Source organism: Primulina tabacum, chromosome 10 (genome assembly GCF_025594145.1).
Source record: "Primulina tabacum isolate GXHZ01 chromosome 10, ASM2559414v2, whole genome shotgun sequence".
NCBI lineage: Eukaryota > Viridiplantae > Streptophyta > Magnoliopsida > Lamiales > Gesneriaceae > Primulina > Primulina tabacum.
In genome coordinates, this window is record NC_134559.1 from 385,094 (window position 1) to 402,835 (window position 17,742).

General features: G+C 43.0%; 14 non-coding genes and 7 pseudogenes across 14 annotated transcripts; all 21 read right to left on the reverse strand.

Annotated features, from left to right (window-relative positions):
* The window catches only part of LOC142505942 (uncharacterized), a 147,436-nt pseudogene that overhangs the window by 115,924 nt on the left and 13,770 nt on the right, over window positions 1-17,742 (reverse strand).
* LOC142512599 (5S ribosomal RNA) lies at window positions 1,783-1,902 on the reverse strand (annotated as a pseudogene).
* Window positions 2,585-2,703, reverse strand: LOC142506316 (5S ribosomal RNA). Its single transcript, XR_012804611.1, has one exon. It is a non-coding gene; the product is annotated as a 5S ribosomal RNA (ribosomal RNA).
* On the reverse strand, window positions 3,388-3,506 carry LOC142515660 (5S ribosomal RNA). The gene has a single exon (XR_012811494.1). It is a non-coding gene; the product is annotated as a 5S ribosomal RNA (ribosomal RNA).
* LOC142517320 (5S ribosomal RNA) lies at window positions 4,190-4,309 on the reverse strand. Its single transcript, XR_012813072.1, has one exon. It is a non-coding gene; the product is annotated as a 5S ribosomal RNA (ribosomal RNA).
* LOC142514559 (5S ribosomal RNA) lies at window positions 4,968-5,086 on the reverse strand. The gene has a single exon (XR_012810447.1). It is a non-coding gene; the product is annotated as a 5S ribosomal RNA (ribosomal RNA).
* Window positions 5,603-5,721, reverse strand: LOC142512362 (5S ribosomal RNA; annotated as a pseudogene).
* Window positions 6,407-6,525, reverse strand: LOC142509587 (5S ribosomal RNA). The gene has a single exon (XR_012807754.1). It is a non-coding gene; the product is annotated as a 5S ribosomal RNA (ribosomal RNA).
* Window positions 7,217-7,335, reverse strand: LOC142510677 (5S ribosomal RNA; annotated as a pseudogene).
* Window positions 8,016-8,134, reverse strand: LOC142511640 (5S ribosomal RNA; annotated as a pseudogene).
* On the reverse strand, window positions 8,815-8,933 carry LOC142507853 (5S ribosomal RNA). Its single transcript, XR_012806095.1, has one exon. It is a non-coding gene; the product is annotated as a 5S ribosomal RNA (ribosomal RNA).
* LOC142513861 (5S ribosomal RNA) lies at window positions 9,618-9,736 on the reverse strand. Its single transcript, XR_012809785.1, has one exon. It is a non-coding gene; the product is annotated as a 5S ribosomal RNA (ribosomal RNA).
* LOC142508525 (5S ribosomal RNA) lies at window positions 10,421-10,538 on the reverse strand. Its single transcript, XR_012806734.1, has one exon. It is a non-coding gene; the product is annotated as a 5S ribosomal RNA (ribosomal RNA).
* On the reverse strand, window positions 11,220-11,338 carry LOC142507202 (5S ribosomal RNA). Its single transcript, XR_012805464.1, has one exon. It is a non-coding gene; the product is annotated as a 5S ribosomal RNA (ribosomal RNA).
* On the reverse strand, window positions 12,010-12,128 carry LOC142511241 (5S ribosomal RNA; annotated as a pseudogene).
* On the reverse strand, window positions 12,811-12,929 carry LOC142509322 (5S ribosomal RNA). Its single transcript, XR_012807502.1, has one exon. It is a non-coding gene; the product is annotated as a 5S ribosomal RNA (ribosomal RNA).
* LOC142509070 (5S ribosomal RNA) lies at window positions 13,614-13,732 on the reverse strand. The gene has a single exon (XR_012807259.1). It is a non-coding gene; the product is annotated as a 5S ribosomal RNA (ribosomal RNA).
* Window positions 14,405-14,523, reverse strand: LOC142506936 (5S ribosomal RNA). The gene has a single exon (XR_012805207.1). It is a non-coding gene; the product is annotated as a 5S ribosomal RNA (ribosomal RNA).
* Window positions 15,965-16,083, reverse strand: LOC142511114 (5S ribosomal RNA; annotated as a pseudogene).
* Window positions 16,767-16,885, reverse strand: LOC142512513 (5S ribosomal RNA). The gene has a single exon (XR_012808849.1). It is a non-coding gene; the product is annotated as a 5S ribosomal RNA (ribosomal RNA).
* On the reverse strand, window positions 17,558-17,676 carry LOC142506937 (5S ribosomal RNA). Its single transcript, XR_012805208.1, has one exon. It is a non-coding gene; the product is annotated as a 5S ribosomal RNA (ribosomal RNA).

Genomic DNA, 17,742 nt, shown 5'->3' on the forward strand with positions numbered 1-17,742 from the left:
CGGATTTTTCAAAGCAAAGCACCTCAAAAAGCTCGAAAAGTAGCTCAAAAAAAAGATGAGGCAATGCAAAACCTTGAGAATTGAGGGTACGCCACTCGGAAGAGGAAACCCTTACCTCACAAGCTAAAACCCTCAGCTCAAGGAAGCTCCAAGATTCTTGGAAAAGAAACCCCATGCTCATGAGCTCAATCTTTTAGCTCAATGAAGCTCATTCTTTCTTGTCCTAAAAGAATAAAAAAAATAGAGCTAGGAGGAGAGCTAAAGCATTGGAAAATTTTAATGTGCAAGAAATTACCCTTGAGTAAACCAAGGAGAAGAGCTAAAGGATTGGACATATTTATGACCATTGAGTTAACCAAATAAGGAGCTAAAAGAACTAAAGGTTTGGAAAAACTTATTATACAAGTGATGACTATTGAGTTAACCAAGAAAGGGAGCTAAGGGAAGAGCTAAGAGGCTTGGACCAATTTATTGTGCAAGAATGGACTCTTTAGTAAACCAAGGTGACCTTTGATGCTTGAGTTAACCTTGACCACATTGATGGCTTGCTTGGGCTCCAATATTTCGGTCATGGGGATGGGAAAAGACCATAATTCACCTATAAATACCACCTCAACATGCTAAAGAAATCACACCCAAAAATCAGCAAGAAAAATTGGCTCCTTTCCCTCCAAAACCACCTCTCGGCTGTCGCTTGCAAGAAGAAAGAAGGAGGAGTTGTTCCGGCTTTTCAATGCTGTGATTTGCTATCCACATCGTTGTGAAGATCATCTCCTGGTTCGGTCATCACTTGGCCGAAATTCAACAAGTTTCGTTCGCCAAAGTTCTGCACATTTCGAACCGTAACTTCGAGAGTATTGTAAGTGGGTTTTTGATATGTATATTCGTTTGTATTTTTAAATCTTTAATATATAAGTTATGACATGCATGAATGTGTCCTCTTTTTTTGAAAACAGCATGATGACCGTCTTTTAAAATTTCGATCGATTATGTGTTTTCCTCTATGCTTCGAAATTCGTTGGTTCCGCTGAATCCGTCTGAAACTCTGATATCTGAAAACTCTGATAAATTCTGTCTGGTAAACTTTGAATTCTGTGTTGCACTATTACAACTCGATTTGAAATGGGACGAGAATTGTAATTCTGTCTGGCCCACATTGGTGGGTATAAAACCATGTTCTGTCTGGCCCCCATCGGTGGGTATAAAACCGTGTTTTGGCCTCAACCCTTAGAGGACTAACATATTGGGGACAATTTGACCATGGAAATGAGATGAGTAACAGTGTTCTGTCTGTTCCGATCTGTTCTGTTCAGAATTGTTCTGATCTGTTTCTGAACTGCTCTGAATCTTCTGATAACCTCTGTCTCATATTTATTTCGTTTCTGTTATGATGAGTTAAAAGTGATAAGATTTGATAGTTTGTTAAAGAAATGTTTTAAAGATTAAGTTCTATATGTATCATTGGAAATCGATCGACCCCCACTTGCTGAGTGTTTCCCAAAACACTCACCCCTTACAAATTTCAGATTAAAATGAAGAGTAACTAAATGAGGAGGAACAAGAAGCCTTCTGGGGATGGTTGCCGATGAGCAAGATACAAGAAATCAAGACTTTATTTTCCTTTTGTTCAGTTTTCGCATTTGCAACTCTGATTATTCTTATTCTATTGTCAATGTAAAGACAATGTTTTATTTATGAAAAAGACTGGTTTTAGTCATTTCGATACGAGGCGTAATTGTTTAAAACTAATTGTTAAAACAATGCCGGATGTCACATGCTCTTCGAACACGGGGCGTGACAACTTCCCGGGGGTGACCCATCCTAGTACTGCTCTCGCCCAAGCACGCTTAACTTCGGACTTCTGATAGGATCCGGTGCATTAGTGCTGGTATGATCGCACCCGACATTGAGTGGATGTTTATTCTTATATCCCTCGAGTACGTGTGGAGCGCGCGGCGATGGACAACACGCGACACTGCTCTCGCCCAATAAGAACCATGAAGTTAAGAGTTCTGGCGCGATGGCAGAGCTAGGATGGGTGACCTCCCCGAGAAGTCCTCGTGTCGCGACGGTTTACGTAAATTATGGCTAAACAGTCGAAATAATTGTTTTTAATGAGTTAACCGTCTCCGGAGTAATCTGCGTCATACCATTTCGCACAGAACTGGCTCAGGACAACAAAAATCGCTAAATGTTTCCAGAAAATAGAAAAAAAAATAAAAATAAGGAAATAGCGAATGTAAAGATATTATTATGCCTGGGATACCATAAAATGGATCCGAAATCGAATTTCGGACTTCCTAAGGGGATTTCTCGAGGAAACATAAGCTTAACAGAAGCGGAAAATCGTAAATTAGTGGGTCTTAAAGAAGGAATTCGGCTAAAATCTCGCCAGCTCATTGCGGAGTAATGAGTCTCGTTCGTTTGCCCGTTTACAATCAAATTAAGCTAAAATTTTGTCCAAATCCGGCAGTGCCCGAGCTACGTTGATTTCACATGTCTTATTTGGTCCCAATCGAGATTCAGATGATTTGAGCCGAAAATTATCTGTCAACAAGTAATCAAAAATCGAAAAACACAAAAAGGGGTGCAACATGAGGACTTCCCAAGAGGTTACCCATCCTAGTACTGTTCTCGCCCAAGCACGCTTAACTTCAGAGTTCTGATGGGATCCGGTGCATTAGTGCTGGTATGATCGCGCCAGACATTGAGTGGGATGTTTATTCTTATATACCTCGAGTACGTGTGGCGCGGGCGGAGATGGACAACACGCGGCACTTCTCTCGCCCAATCAGAACCATGAAGTTAAGCGTTCTGGCGCAATGGCAGAGCTAGGATGGGTGACTTCCCCGGGAAGTCCTCGTGTCGCGACGGTTTACGTAAATTATGGCTAAAACTGTCAAAATAATTGTTTTTAATGAGTTAACGGTCTCCGGAGTAATCTGCGTCATACCCTTTCGCACAGAACTGGCTCACGACAACAAAAATCGCTAAAGGTTTCCAGAAAATAGAAAAAAAAATAAGAATAAGAAAATAGTAAATGTAAAGCTATTATTATGCCTGGGATACGAGAAAATGGAACCGGAATCGAATTTCAAACTACCTAAGCGGATTTCTCGAGGAAACGGAAGCTTAACAGAAGCGAAAAATCGCAAATTAGAGGGTTTTAGAGAAGGAATTCGGTTAAAATCTCGTTAGCTCATTGCGGAGTAATGAGTCTCGTTCGTTTGCCTAATTACAATCAAATTAGGCTACAATTTTGTCCAAATCCGGCAGTGCCCGAGCTACTTTGATTTCGCATGTCTTATCTGGTCTCGATCGAGATTCAGATGATTTGAGCCAAAAATCGTCTGTCAACAAGTAATCAAAAATAAAAAAACACGAAAAGGGGCGCAACACGAGGACTTCCCAGGGGGTCACCCATCCTAGTACTGCTCTCGCCCAAGCAAGCTTAACTTCGGAGTTCTGATGGGATCTAGTGCATTAGTGCGGGTATGATCGCACCCGAAATTGAGTGGGATGTTTATTCTTATATCCCTCGAGTACGTGTGTAGCGGGCGGCGATGGACAACACGCGGCACTGCTCTCGCCCAATCAGAACCATGAAGTTAAGCGTTCTGGAGCGATGGCAGAGCTAGGATGGGTGACCTCCCTGGGAAGTCCTCGTGTCGCGACCGTTTACTTAAATTATGGATAAAACAGTCGAAATAATTGTTTTTAATGAGTTAACCGTCTCCGGAGTAATCTGCGTCATACCCTTCCGCAGAGAACCGACTCACGACAACAAAAATCGCTAAATGTTTCTAGAAAATAGAAAAAAAATAATAAGGAGAAAATAACGAATGTAAAGCTATTATTATGCCTGGGATACGATAAAATGGAACCAGAATCGAATTTCGGACATCCTAAACGGATTTCTCGAGGAAACGGAAGCTTAACAGAAGCGGAAAATCCCAAATTAGAGCGTCTTAGAGAAGAAATTCGGCTAAAATCTCGCCAGCTCAGTGCGGAGAATGAGTCACGTTCGTTTTCCCGTTTACAATCAAATTAGGCTACAATTTTTTCCAAATCTGGCTGTGCCCCGAGCTACGTTGATTTCACATGTCTTATCTAGTCCCGATCGAGATTCAGATGATTTGAGCCAAAAATCGTCTATCAACAAGTAATCAAAAATAGAAAAACACGAAAAGGGGTGCAACACGAGGACTTCCCAGGGGGTCCACCCATCCTAGTACTGCTCTTGCCCAAGCATGCTTAACTTCGGAGTTCTGATGGGATCCGGTGCATTAGTACTGGTATGATCGCACCCGAAATTGAGTGGGATGTTTATTCTTATATCCTTCGAGAACGTGTGGAGCGGCGGAGATGGAGAACACGCGGCACTGCTCTCGCCTAATCAGAACCATGAAGTTAAGCGTTCTGGCGCGATGGCAGAGCTAGGATGGGTGACCTCCCTGGGAAGTCCTCGTGTCGCGACCGTTTAATTAAATTATGGACAAAACAATCGAAATAATTGTTTTTAATGAGTTAATCGTCTCCGGAGTAATCTTCGTCATACCCTTCCCCACAGAACCCTCAAGACAACAAAAATCGCTAAATGTTCCCAGTAAATAGAAAAAAATTTAAGTAGAAAAAAATTGCGAATGTAAAGCTATTATTATGCCTGGGATACGATAAAATGGAACCGGAATCGAATTTAGAACTTCCTCTCAAGGAAACAGAAGTGGAAAATCGCAAATTAGAGGGTCTTAGAGAAGGAATTCGTCTAATACTCGCCACCTCGTTGCGGAGTATTGAGTCTCGTTCGTTTGCCCGTTTACAATCAAATTAGGCTACAATTTTTCCAAATCCGGCAGTGCCCGAGCGACGTTGATTTCACATGTCTTATCTGGTCCCAATCGAGATTCAGATGATTTGAGCCGAAAATCGTCTGTCAACAAGTAATCAAAAATAGAAAAACACGAAAAGAGGTGCAACACGAGGACTTCCCAGGGGGTCACCCTTCCTGGTACTGGTCTCACCCAAGCACGCTTAACTTCGGAGTTCTGATGGGATCCGGTGCATTAGTGCTGGTATGATCGCACCCGACATTGAGTGGTATGTTTATTCTTATATCCCTTAAGTACGTGTGGAGCGGGCGGCGATGGACAACACGCGGCACCGCTCTCGCCAAATCGGAACCATGAATTTAAGCGTTCTGGCGCGATGCCAGAGCTAGGATGGTTGACCTCTCTGGGATGTCCTCCTGTCGCGACCGTTTACGTAAATTATAGCTAAAACAGTCGAAATAATTGTTTTTAATGAGTTAACCGTCTCCGGAGTAATCTGCGTCAAGAGAAACAGAAGCTTAACAGTAGCGAAAAATCGCAAATTAGATGGTCTTAGAGAAGGAATTCGGCTAAAATCTCGCCATCTCATTGCTGAGTAATGAGTGTCGTTCATTTGGCCGTTTACAATCAAATTAGCCTACAATTTTATCCAAATCCAGCAGTGCACGAGATACGTTTATTTCACATGTCTTATCTGGTCCCGATCGAGATTCAGATGATTTGAGCCGAAAATCGTCTGTCAACAAATAATCAAAAATAGAAAAACACGAAAAGGGGTGCTACACGAGGACTTCCCATGGGGTCACCCATCCTAGTACTGGTCTCAACCAATGACGCTTAACATCAGAGTTCTGATGGGATCCGGTGCATTAGTGCTGGCATGATCGCTCCTTACATTGAGTGGGATGTTTATTCCTATATCCCCCGAGTACGTGTGGCGCGAGCGGCAATGGACAACACGCGGCACTGCTCTCGCACAATCAGAACCATGAAATTACGCGTTCTGTCGCAATGGCAGAGCTAGTATGGGTGACCTCCCTCGGAAGTCCTCCTGTCGCGATCGTTTACGTAAATTATAGCTAAAACAGTAGAAATAATTGTTTTTAATGAGTTAACCGTCTCCGGAGTAATCTGCGTCATACCCTTCCGCACAGAACCGGCTCACGACAACAAAAATCGCTAAATGTTCCTATAAAATAGAAAAAAAAAATAAGAAGAAAAAAATAGTGAATGTAAAGCTATTATTATGCCTCGGATACGATAAAATGGAACCGGAATCTAATTTCGGACTTCCTAAGCGGATTTCTCGAGAAAACAGAAGCTTAACAGAAGAGGAAAATCGCAAATTAGAGGATCTTAGAGAAGGAATTCGGCTAAAATCTCGCCAGCTATTTGCGGAATAATGAGTCTCGTTCGTTTGCCCGTTTACAATCAAATTAGGCTACAATTTTGTCCGAATCCGGCAGTGCCCGAGCTACGTTGATTTCACATGTCTTATCTGGTCCCGATCGTTATTCAGATGATTTGAGCCGAAAATCGTCTGTCAACAAGTAATCAAAAATAGAAAAACACGAAAAAGGGTGCAACACGAGGACTTCCCACGGGGTCACCTATCCTAGTACTGTTCTCGCCCAAGCACGATTATCTTCGGAGTTCTGATGGGATTCGGTGCATTTGTGCTGGTATGATCGTACCCGACATTGAGTGGGATGTTGATTCTTATATCCCTAGAGTACGTGGTGCGCGAGCGGCGATGGACAACACGCGGCACTGCTCTCGCCCAATCAGAACCATTAATTTAAGCATTCTGGTGCGATGGCAGAGCTAGGATGGGTGACCTCCCTGAAAAGTCCTCGTGTCGTGACATTTTACGTAAATTATATCTAAAACAGTCGAAATAATTGTTTTTAATTGTTTTTAATGAGTTAACTATCTCCAGAGTAATCTGCGTCATACCCTTCCGCATAGAACCGTCTCATGACAACAAAAATCGCTAAATGTTCCCAGAAAATAGAAAAAAATAATAAGAAGAAAATAGCGAATGTAAGTCTATTATTATGCTTTGGATACGATAAAATATAACCGGAATCGAATTTCGGACATCCTAAACGGATTTCTCGAGGAAACGGAAACTTAACAAAAGCGGAAAATCGCAAATTAGAGGGTCTTAGAGAAGGAATTCGGCTAAAATCTCGCCAGCTCATTGCGGAGTAAGAGACTCGTTCGTTTGCCCGTTTACAATCAAATTACCCTACAATTTTGTCCAAATCCGGCAGTGCCTAAGCTATGTTGATTTCACATGTCTTATCTGGTCCCGATCGAGATTCAGATGATTTGAGCCAAAAATCGTCTGTCAACAAGTAATCTAAAATAGAAAAACACGAAAATCGGTGCAACCCGAGGAATTTCCAGGGGGTCGCCCATCCTAGTACTGGTCTCGTCCAAGCACGCTTAACTTCGGAGTTCTGATGGGATCCGATGCATTAGTGCTGGCATGATCGCTCCCGAAATTGAGTGGGGTGTTTATTCTTATATCCCTCGAGTACGTGTGGAGCGGGCGGCGATGGACAACACGCGGCACTGCTCTTACCCAATCAGAACCATGAAGTTAAGCATTCTGGCGCAATGACAGAGCTAGGATGGGTGACCACTCCTGGAAGTCCTCGTGTCGCGAACGTTTACGTAAATTATGGCTATAACAGTCGAAATAATTGTTTTTAATGAGTTAACCATCTCCGGAGTGATCTGCGTCATACCCTTCCGCACAGAACCGGCTCACGACAACAAAAATCGCTAAATGTTCCCAGAAATAGAAAAAAAATAAAAAGAAGAAAATAGCGAATGTAAAGCTATTATTATGCCTCGAATACGATAAAATGGAACCGAAATCGAATTTCGGACTTCCTAAGCGATTTCTCGAGGAAACGGAAGTTTAACAGAAGCGGAAAATCGCAAATTAGAGGGTCTTAGGGAAGGAATTCGGCTAAAATCTCGCCAGCTCATTGCGGAGTAAGAGTCTTGTTCGTTTGCCCGTTTACAATCAAATTAGCCTAAAATTTTGTCCAAATCCGGCAGTACCCGAGCTACGTTGATTTCACATGTCTTATGTGGTCCCGATCGAGATTCAGAAGATTTGAGCCAAAAATCTTTTGTCAACAAGTAATCAAAAATAGAAAAACACGGAAAGAGGTGCAACACGAGGACTTCCCAGGGTGTCGCCCATCCTAGTACTGGTCTCGCCAAAGCACGCTTAACTTTGGAGTTCTGATGGGATCCGGTGCAATATTGCTGGTATGTTCGCATCCGACATTGTGTGAGATGTTTATTCTTATATCCCTCGAGTACGTGTGGCGCGGGCGGCGATGGACAACACGCGGCACTGCTTTCGCCCAATCAGAACCATGAATTTAAGCGTTCTGACGCGATGACAGAGCTAGGATGGGTGACCTCCCTTGGAAGTCCTTGTGTCGCGACCGTTTACATAATTATAGCTAAAACAGTCGAACTAATTATTTTTAATGACTTAAACGCCTCCGGAGTCATCTGCGTCATGCCCTTATGCACCGAACCGGCTCACGACAACAAAATCGCTAAATGTTCACAGAAAATAGAAAAAAATAAGAAGAAGAAAATAGCGAATGTAAAGCTATTATTATGCCCGGGATACGATAAAATGGAACCGGAATCGAATTTCGGACTTCCTTAACTGATTTCTCGAGGAAACAGAAGCTTAACAGAAGCGGAAAATCGCAAATTAGAGTGTCTTAGTGAAAGAATTCGGCTAAAATCTCGCCAGCTCATTGTGGAGTAATGAGTCTCGTTCGTTTGCCCGTTTACAATCCAATAAGCCTACAATTTTGTCCAAATCCTGCAGTGTCCGAGCTACGTTGTTGTCACATGTCTTAACTGGTCCTAATCGAGATTCAGATGATTTGAGCCGAAAATAGTCTGTCAACTAGTAATCAAAAATAGAAAAACACGAAAAGGGGTGCAACACGAGGACTTCCAAGGGGGTCACCCATCCTAGTACTGCTCTCGCCCAAGCACGCTTAACTTCGGAGTTCTGATGGGATCCGGTGCATTAGTGCTGGTATGATCGCACCCGACATTGAGTGGGATGTTTATTCTTATATCCCTCGAGTACGTGTGGAGCGGGCGGCGATGGACAACACGCGGCACTGCTCTCGCCCAATCAGAACCATGAAGTTAAGCGTTCTGGCGCAATGAAAGAGCTATGATGGGTTACCTCCCTTGGAAGTCCTTGTGTCGCGACCGTTTACATAAATTAAAGCTAAAACAGTCGAAATAATTGTTTTTAATGAGTTAACCGTCTCCGGAGTAATCTACGTCATACCCTTCCGCACAGAACCGACTCACGACAACAAAAATAGCTAAATTTTCCAAGAAAATAGAAAAGAAAATAAGAAGAATAAAATAGCAAATGTAAAGCTATTATTATGCCTGGGATACGATAAAATGGAAACGGAATCGAATTTCGGACTTCCTAAACGGATTTCTCGAGGAAACAGAAGTTTAACCGAAGCGAAAAATCGCAAATTAGAGGGTCTTAAAGAAATAATTCGGCTAAAATCTCGCCAGCCCATTACGGAGTACTGAGTCTCGTTCGTTTGCCCGTTTATAATCAAATTAGCCTACAATTTTGTCCAAATCCGGCAGTGCCCGAGCTACGTTGATTTCACATGTCTTATCTGGTCCCGATCGAGATTCAGATAATTTGAGCCGAAAATTGTCTGTAAACAAGTAATCAAAAATAGAAAAACACAAAAAGGGGAGCAACACGAGGACTTACCAGGGGGTCACCCATCTTAGTACTGGTCTCGCCCAAGCACGCTTAACTTCGGAGTTCTGATGGGATCCGGTGCATTAGTGCTGGTATGATCGCTCCCGACATATAGTGGGATGTTTATTATTACTTCCCTCGAGTACGTGTGGCGCGGGCGGCGATGGACAACACGCGGCACTACTCTCGCCCAATCAGAACCATTAAATTAAGCGTTCTGCCGCGATGGCAGAGCTAGGATGGGAGACCTCCATGGGAAGTCCTCGTGTCACGACCGTTTACGTAAATTATGGATAAAACAGTTGAAATAATTGTTTTTAACGAGTTAACCGTCTCCGGAGTAATATGCGTCCTACCCTTCCGCACAAAACCTGCTCAAGACAACAAAAATCGCTAAATGTTCCTAGAAAATAGAAAAGAAAATTATAAGAAGAAAATAGCGAATGTAAAGCTATTATTATGCCTGGGATACGATGAAATGGAACCGGAATCGAATTTCGGACTTCCTAAGCGGATTTTTCGAGGAAACGGAACCTTAACAAAAGCGGAAAATCGCAAATAAGAGGGTCTTAGAGAAGGAATTCGGCTAAAATCTTGCCAGCACATTGTGGAGTAGTGAGTCTCGTTCGTTTGCCCGTTTACAATCAAATTAGCCTACAATTTTGTCCAAATCCGGCAGTGCCCGAGCTACGTTGATTTAACATGTCTTATCTGGTCCCGATAGAGATTCAGATGATTTGAGCCGAAAATCGTCTGTCAAAAAGTAAGCGAAAGTAGAAAAACACGAAAAGAGGTGCAACACGAGAACTTCCAGGGGGTCACCCATCATAGTACTGGTCTCGCCCAAGCACGCTTAACTTCGGAGTTCTGACTGGATCCGGTGCATTAGTGCTGGCATGATCGCACTAGACATTGAGTGGGATGTTTATTCTTATATCCCTCGAGTACGTGTGGAGCGGACGGCGATGGACAACACGCGGCACTACTCTCGCCCAATCAGAACCATGAATTTAAGTGTTCTGACGCGATGACAGAGCTAGGATGGGTGACCTCCCTTGGAAGTCCTTGTGTCGCGACCGTTTACATAATTATAGCTAAAACAGTCGAAATAATTGTTTTTAATGATTTAACCGTCTCCAGAGTCATCTGCGACATAACCTTCTGCACCGAACCGGCTCACGACAACAAAAATCGCTAAATGTTCACAGAAAATAGAAAAAAATAAGAAGAAAAAAATAGCGAATGTAAAGCTATTATTATGCCTGGGATACGATAAAATGGAACCGGAATCGAATTTCGGACTTCCTAAACGGATTTCTTGAGGAAACAGAAGCTTAACAGAAGCGGAAAATCGCAAACTAGAGTGTCTTAGAGAAAGAATTCGGTTAAAATCTCGCCAGCTCATTCCGGAGTAATGAGTCTCGTTCGTTTGCCCGTTTACAACCAAATTAGCCTACTATTTTTTTCAAATCCGGCAGTGCCCAAGCTACGTTGATTTCACATGTCTTATCTGATCCCGATCGTGATTCAGATGATTTGAGCCGAAAATCATCTGTCAACAAGTAATCAAAAATAGAAAAACACGAAAAGGGGTGCAATACGAGAACTTCCTAGGGGGTCACCCATCCTAGTACTGCTCTCGCCCAAGCACGCTTAACTTCGGAGTTCTGATGGGATCCGGTGCATTAGTGCTGGTATGATCGCACCCGACATTGAGTGGAATGTTTATTCTTATATCCCTCGAGTACGTGTGGAGCTGGCGGCGATGGACAACACGCGGCACTGCTCTCGCCCAATCAGAACCATGAATTTAAGCATTCTGGCGCGATGACAGAGCTAGGATGGGTGACCAACCTTGGAAGTCCTTGTGTCGCGACCGTTTACATAATTATAGCTAAAACAATCGAAATAATTGTTTTTAATGAGTTAACCGTCTCCGGAGTCATCCGCGTCATACCCTTCTGCACCGAACCGGCTCACGACAACAAAAATCGCTAAATGTTCACAGAAAATAGAAAAAAATAAGAAGAAGAAAATAGCGAATGTAAAGCTATTATTATACATGGGATACGATAAAATGGCACCGGAATCGAATTTCGGACTTCCTAAACGGATTTCTCGAGGAAACAGAAGCTTAACAGAAACGGAAAATCGCAAATTAGAGTGTCTTAGGGAAAGAATTTGGCTAAAATATCGTCAGCTCATTGCGGAGTAATGAGTCTCGTTCGTTTGGCCGTTTACAATCAAATTAGGCTGCAATTTTGTCCAAATCCGGCAATGTCCGTGCTACGTCGTTTTCACATGTCTTATCTGGTCCCGATCGAGATTCAGATGATTTGAGCCGAAAATCGTCTGTCAACAAGTAATCAAAAATAGAAAGGGGTGCAACACGAGGACTTCCAAGGGGGTCACCCATCCTAGTACTGCTCTTGACCAAGCACGCTTAACTTCGGAGTTTTGATAGGATCAGGTGCATAAGTGCAGGTATGATCACACACGACATTGAGTGGGATGTTTATTTTTATATCCCTCGAGTACGTGTGGAGCGGGCGGTGATGGAAAACACGCGGCTCTACTCTCGCCTAATCAGAACCATGAAGTTAAGCGTTCTGGCGCGATGGTAGAGCGAGGATGGGTGACCTCCCTGGCAGCCCACGTGTCGCGACCGTTTACGTAAATTATGGGTAAAACAATCGAAATAATTGTTTTTAATGAGTTAACCGTCTCCGGAGTAATTTGCGTTATACTATTCTGCACAGAACCGGCTCACGACAAAAAAAATTGCTAAATGTTCCCAGAAAAGAGAAAAAAAAATAAGAAGAAGAAAATAGTGAATGTAAAGCTATTATTATGCGTGAGATACAATAAAATGGAACCGAAATCGAATTTCGAACTTTCTAAGCGGATTTCTCGAGGAAACGAAAGCTTCACAGAAGCGGAAAATCGCAAATTAGAGGGTCCTAGAGAAGGAATTCGCCTAAATCTCGCCAGCTTCTTGTGGAGTAATGAGTCTCGTTCGTTTGCCAGTTTACAATCAAATTAGGCTACAATTTTGTCCAAATCCGGCAGTGCTTGAGCTACGTTGATTTCACATGTCTTATCTAATCCTGATCGAGATTCAGATTATTTGAGCCGAAAATCGTCTGTCAACAAGTAATCAAAAATAGAAAAACACGAAAAGGGGTGTAACACGAGGACTTCCCAGGGGTTCACCCATCATAGTACTACTCTCGCCCAAGCACGCTTAACTTAGGAGTTCTGATAGGAACCGGTGCATAAGTGCAGGTATGATCGCACCCGATATTGAGTGGGATGTTTATTCTTATATCCCTCGAGTACGTGTGAAGTGGGCGGCGATGGACAACACGCGGCACTGCTCTCGCCCAATCAGAACCATGAAGTTAAGCATTCTGGCGCGATGGCAGAGCTAGGATGGGTGACCTTTCTTGGAAGTCCTCGTGCCGTGACCGTTTACGTAAATTATGGATAAAACAGTCAAAATAATTGTTTTTAATGAGTTAACCGTCACCGCAGTTATGTGCGTCATACCCTTCCGCACAGAACCGGCTCACGACGACAAAAATCGCTAAATGTTCCCAAAAAATAGAAAAAAAAATAAGAAGAAGAAAATAGCGAATGTAAAGCTATTATTATGCCTGGGATACGATAAAATGAAACCGGAATCGAATTTCGGACTTCCTAAGCGGATTTCTCGAGGAAACGGAACCTTAACAGAAGCGGAAAATCACAAATTAGAGAGTCTTAGAGAAGGAATTCGGCTAAAATCTCGCCAGCTCATTGCGGAGTAATGAGTCTCGTTCGTTTGACCGTTAACAATCAAATTAGGCTACAATTTTGTCCAAATCCGGCAGTGTCCGAGCTACGTTGATTTCACATTTCTTATCTGGTCTCGATCAAGATTCAGATGATTTGAGCCGAAAATCGTCTGTCAACAAGTAATCAAAAATAGAAAAACACGAAAAGGGGTGCAACACGAGAACTTCCCAGGGGGTCACCATTCCTAGTAATGCTCTCGTCCAAGCACGCTTAACTTCGGAGTTCTGATGGGATTCGGTGCATTAGTGCTGGTATGATCGCAACCGACATTGAGTGGGATGTTTATTCTTATATCCCTCGAGTACGTGTGGAGATGGCGGCGATGGACAACACGCGGCACTGCTCTCGCCCAATCAGAACCATGAATTTAAGCGTTCTGGCGCGATGACAGAGCTAGGATGGGTGACCTCCCTTGGAAGTCCTTGTGTCGCGACCGTTTACATAATTATAGCTAAAACAGTCGAAATAATTGTTTTTAATGAGTTAACCGTCTCCGAAGTCATCTGCGTCATAGCCTTCTGCACCGAACCGGCTCACGACAACAAAAATCGCTAAATGTTCACAGAAAATAGAAAAAAAATAAGAAGAAGAAAATAGCGAATGTAAAGCTATTATTATACATGGGATACGATAAAATGGAACCGGAATCGAATTTCGGACTTCCTAAACGGATTTTTCGAGGCAACCGAAGCTTAACAGAAACGGAAAATCGCAAATTAGAGTGTCTTAGGGAAAGAATTCGGCTAAAATCTCGCCAGCTCATTGCGGAGTAATAAGTCTCGTTCGTTTGCCCGTTTACAATCAAATTAGCCTGCAATTTTGTCCAAATCCGGCAGTGTCCGAGCTACGTTGTTTTCACATGTCTTATCTAGTCCCGATCGAGATTCAGATGATTTGAGCCGAAAATCGTCTGTCAACAAGTAATCAAAAATAGAAAGGGGTGCAACACGTGGACTTCCAAGGGGGTCACCCATCCTAGTACTGCTCTTGACCAAGCACGCTTAACTTCGGAGTTTTGATGGGATCCGGTGCATAAGTGCAGGTATGATCACACCCGACATTGAGTGGGATGTTTATTCTTATATCCCTCGAGTACGTGTGGAGCGGACGGTGATGGAAAACACGCGGCTCTACTCTTGCCTAATCAGAACCATGAAGTTAAGCGTTCTGGCGCGATGACAGAGCGAGGATGGGTGACCTCCCTGGCAGCCCACGTGTCGCGACTGTTTACGTAAATTATGGCTAAAACAATCGAAATAATTGTTTTTAATGAGTTAACCGTCTCCGTAGTAATTTGCGTTATACTATTCTGCACAGAACCGGCTCACGACAAAAAAAATTGCTAAATGTTCCCAGGAAAAGAGAAAAAAAATAAGAAGAAGAAAATAGTGAATGTAAAGCTATTATTATGCGTGAGATACAATAAAATGGAACCGAAATCGAATTTCGAACTTCCTAAGCGGATTTCTCGAGGAAACGAAAGCTTAACAGAAGGGGAAAATCGCAAATTAGAGGGTCCTAGAGAAGGAATTCGGCTAAAATCTCGCCAGCTTCTTGTTGAGTAATGAGTCTCGTTCGTTTGCCCGTTTACAATCAAATTAGGCTACAATTTTGTCCAAATCCGGCAGTGCTTGAGCTATGTTGATTTCACATTTCTTATCTAATCCTGATCGAGATTCAGATTATTTGAGCCGAAAATCGTCTGTCAACAAGTAATAAAAAATAGAAAAACACGAAAAGGGGTGTAACACGAGGACTTCCCATGGGTTCACCCATCATAGTACTGGTGCATAAGTTCAGGTATGATCGCACCCGATATTGAGTGGAATGTTTATTCTTATATCCCTCGAGTACGTGTGGAGCGGGCGGCGATGGACAACACGCGGCACTGCTCTCGCCCAATCAGAACCATGAAGTTAAGCGTTCTGGCGCGATGGCAGAGCTAGGATGGGTGACCTCCCTTGGAAGTCCTCGTGCCGTGACCGTTTACGTAAATTATGGATAAAACAGTCAAAATAATTGTTTTTAATGAGTTAACCATCACCGCAGTAATATGCGTCATACCCTTCCGCACAGAACCGGCTCACGACGACAAAAATCGCTAAATGTTCCCAAAAAATAGAAAAAAAATAAGAAAAAGAAAATAGCGAATGTAAAGCTATTATTATGCCTGGGATACGATAAAATGGAACCGGAATCGAATTTAGAACTTGCTAAGCGGATTTCTTGAGTAAACGGAAGTTTAACAGAAACGAAAAATCACAAATTAGAGAGTCTTAGAGAAGGAATTCGGCTAAAATCTCGCCAGCTCATTGCGGAGTAATGAGTCTCGTTTGTTTGACCGTTAACAATCAAATTAGGCTACAATTTTGTCCAAATCCGGCAGTGTCCTAGCTACGTTGATTTCACATTTCTTATCTGGTCTCGATCAAGATTCAGATGATTTGAGCCGAAAATCGTGTGTCAACAAGTAATCAAAAATAGAAAAACACAAAAAAGGGTGTAACACGAGGACTTCCCAGGGGGACACCTATCCTAATACTGCTCTCGCCCAAGCATGCTTAACTTCAGATTTCTGATGGGATCCAGTGCATTAGTGCTGGTATGATCGCTCCCGACATTGAGTGGGATGTTTATTCTTATATCCCTCGAGTACGTGTGGCGCGGGCGTCAATGGACAACACGCGGCACTGCTCTCGCCCAATCAGAACCATGAAGTTAAGCGTTCTGGCGCTATGGCAGAGCTAGGATGGGTGACCTCCCTGGAAGTCCTCGTGTCACGACCGTTTATGTAAATTATGGATTAAACAGTTGAAATAATTGTTTTTAACGAGTTAACCGTCTTCGGAGAAATATGCGTCATACCCTTCAGCACGAAACCAGCTCAAGACAACAAAAATCGCTAAATGTTCCCAGAAAATAGAAAAGAAAATAACAAGAAGAAAATAGCGAATGTAAAGCTATTATTATGCCTGGAATACGATAAAATGGAACCGAAATCGAATTTCAGACTTCGTAAGCAGATTTCTAGAAGAAACGGAAGCTGAACAAAAGCGAAAAAACGCAAATTAGAGGGTCTTGGAGAAGAAATTCGGCTAAAATCTCGCCAGCTCATTGCGGAGTAATGAGTCTCGTTCGTTTGCCCGTTTACAATCAAATTAGGCTTCAATTTTTTCCAAATCCGGCAGTGCCCAAGCTACGTTGATTTCACATGTCTTATCTGATCACGATCGTGATTCAGATGATTTGAGCCGAAAATCATCTGTCAACAAGTAATCAAAAATAGAAAAACACGAAAAGGGGTGCAACACGAGAACTTCCAAGAGGGTCACCCATCCTAGTACTGCTCTCGTCCAAGCACGCTTAACTTCGGAGTTCTGATGGGATCCGGTGCATTAGTGCTGGTATGATCGCACCCGACATTGAGTGGGATGTTTATTCTTATATCCCTCGAGTACGTGTGGAGCTGGCGGCGATGGACAACACGCGGCACTGCTCTCGCCCAATCAGAACCATGAATTTAAGCGTTCTGGCGCGATGACAGAGCTAGGATGGGTGACCTCCCTTGGAAGTCCTTGTGTCGCGACCGTTTACATAATTATAGCTAAAACAGTCGAAATAATTGTTTTCAATGAGTTAACCGTCTCTGGAGTCATCTGCGTCATACCCTTCTGCACCGAACCGGCTCACGACAACAAAAATCGCTAAATGTTCACAGAAAATAGAAAAAAAATAAGAAGAAGAAAATAGCGAATGTAAAGCTATTATTATACATGGGATACGATAAAATGGAACCGGAATCGAATTTCGGACTTCCTAAACGGATTTCTCGAGGCAACCGAAGCTTAACAGAAACGGTAAATCGCAAATTAGAGTGTCTTAGGGAAAGAATTCGGCTAAAATCTCGCCAGCTCATTGCGGAGTAATGAGTCTCGTTCGTTTGCCCGTTTACAATCAAATTAGCCTGCAATTTTGTCCAAATCCGGCAGTGTCCGAGCTACGTTGTTTTCACATGTCTTATCTGGTCCCGATCGAGATTCAGATGATTTGAGCCGAAAATCGTCTGTCAACAAGTAATCAAAAATAGAAAGGGGTGCAACACGTGGACTTCCAAGGGGGTCACCCATCCTAGTACTGCTCTTGACCAAGCACGCTTAACTTCGGAGTTTTGATGGGATCCGGTGCATAAGTGCAGGTATGATCACACCCGACATTGAGTGGGATTTTTATTCTTATATCCCTCGAGTACGTGCGGACGGTGATAGAAAACACTCG